The sequence below is a fragment of the Saimiri boliviensis genome, chromosome 10 (assembly GCF_048565385.1).
Source record: "Saimiri boliviensis isolate mSaiBol1 chromosome 10, mSaiBol1.pri, whole genome shotgun sequence".
Lineage (NCBI taxonomy): Eukaryota > Metazoa > Chordata > Mammalia > Primates > Cebidae > Saimiri > Saimiri boliviensis.
In genome coordinates this window covers 69,369,981-69,372,512 of record NC_133458.1, presented here as the reverse complement: position 1 = coordinate 69,372,512, position 2,532 = coordinate 69,369,981, and positions in this window count along the sequence as shown.

The following is a 2,532-nucleotide window of genomic DNA, read 5'->3' as shown; positions in this document are numbered from 1 at the left end:
CTTAGGCCGCACGGCACAGCATGGCCAGCAGTCAGAAGGAGCCCTTCCAGGGCCAAGACCCCCGACAGCAGGGACTCCATGGCACATGCTTCCCAAGGTGGCCCCACGGAGGGTGCCACCAGGCACCAGTGGACTTGAAGCCCCATGACTGGTTCCCGGAGATAAGGGAAGGGGCCTGTGTGAGCTGCCAAGTAAGTAAGGGAAACCCGGCCAGGCAGTCCTGCCATTTCCCCCAAAGACCCTGGCTTCCTGATCCAGCTTCCCTGCCCTGGCCCTACCTGTCCTCTTGCTGCCAACAGGGCCCTTGTTTGGGATTATGAACAAACCACACAGGCTTTGAGGATCTAGACGGTCCTGTGTTCACTACCCTCACTGCTGTTACACAGTCATGCGATTTCTGGTTCTTGCCGAACAGTTGTTTCTTTTTTGTATAGTAAATGTAATTCGGCTGTGGGGGTTGGGGGGGGAACTGTAGGTCAACATTTCTGATGAACATAGATGAAAAATTTATCAACAAAATACCAACATACAAATTCAGTAGCTCATTAAAAAGCTCATTCACAATGATCGAGTGGGATTCATCCCAGGGATACAAGGATGTTTCAATAGTTTCAACATAGGGAAATCAATAAATATTATTGATCCCATTAACAGAATCAAAGACAAAAGCCATATGATCATTTCAATAAGCACAGAAAAATCATTTGAGAAAACATTACTTCATTATTAAAAACTAAACAAATGGGGCATAAAAGAAACAAACTTCAACATAATAAAGGCTATGTATAACAAACTCACAGCTAACATAATGAAATGGGAAAGGTTTCAGATCTTTTCCTCTAAGATCTGGAAGAAGATAAGGAAGCCCACTTTCAACATTTTTATTTAACGTAATTTTGAAAGTCCTAGGCAGAGCAGCTAGTTAAAAGAAAGAAATAAAGGGAATCTAAATTGGAAAGGAGGAAGTCAAATTTCTCCTCCTGCAGATTACATGATCTTATGTATAGAAAACCCTAAAGACTACACACACACACACACCTGTTAGAACTAAAAAATTCAGTAAAGTTGCAGGATACAAAATGGGCTCACAAAATTCAATAGTGTTTCTATAGGCCAATAGCACACTATCCAGGAAAAAATTCAGACAAGCAATTCTGTTTACAATATATATGAAAATAATAAAACACCTATGAATAAATTTAACCAAGGAGGTAAAATATCACTACAGTTAAAATTATAAAACATTGATTAACAAAGTTGAAGACACAAAGAAATGGAAAGATAGTCTACTTTCATGGATTAGAAGAATTAATACTGTTAAAATTTCTACACTACACAAGGCAATCTACAGATTTGATAGAAACCTTTCAAAATACCGATGGCATTCTTCACAGAATTAGAAAAAACAATCCTAAAATTCTTATAGAACCACAGAAGACCCCAAATAGCTAAAGTAATCTTGGGCAAAAAGAACAAACCTGAAGGCAACAATATCCTACTTCAATACAACAAAGCTATGTAACCTAAACAGCATGGTAGTGGCATAAAAACAGACATACAGACCAATGAAACACAATAGAGAATACAGAAATAAACCCACACACAGCCAACTGATTTTCAGCAAAGACACCAAGAATATACACTGGTGAAATAGTATATTCAATAAGTTGTGCTGGGAAAACAGTATTCATATGCAGGAAAATGAAACTAGAACACTCTCACATAAAAAAAAAAAAAATCAACTCAAAATGGATTAAGACTTAAATATATGACCTAAAACTATAAAACTATTGGAAGACAACATGGAATAAATGCTTCATGATACTGGTCTGGGTCAGAGATATTGTCAAGGTAGGTGGAGCTCCATAATAGAGTAGTGATCATGATGGCATGGATTGATAAATTGATGATTTTTGTAAATGAAGAGCGATGCTCAGAGAAGGTCTGGTGGAAAAACATTTCCGTGTTTGTAATTTAGCTGTATTTCTGGTCAGTGAGGAAAGTGTAATCCACATGTAATTTTGCCTATATTTTATTGCTGTGTGGATTACATTGTTTGCTTTTCGAAATATTCAAGTAGTGCATCCCTGGCATAAATGTCACTTAACCATTGTTTAGAATTCATTTTATGTATTACTAAATTGTATTTTTAATATTTTAAAGGAATTTGTATCTAAATTCATGAGGAATATTGGTCTGTAGTTTTCTTTTTTGAATGGTCTTTGTAGGGTTTTGGTATTAGAGTAATAATAGCTTTATAAAAGGAATTGGGATGTGTTCCCTCTTTTGCTGTTTTGTAGAAAAGATTGTTTAGAATTGGTGTTAATTCTTCCTTAACCATTTGATAAAATTCTTCAGTGAAACAATCTGGGCCAGGAGATTTCTTCTTTGGAAATTTTAAATTAGAATTATACTTTCTTTAGTAGATACAGGGCTATTCAAATGTTTGTAATAATTTCTTATTATCCTTTTGGTGTCTGCAGTGTCTATAGTGACATCCCTGTTTCATTCCTGATATTGGTAATCTGTGTC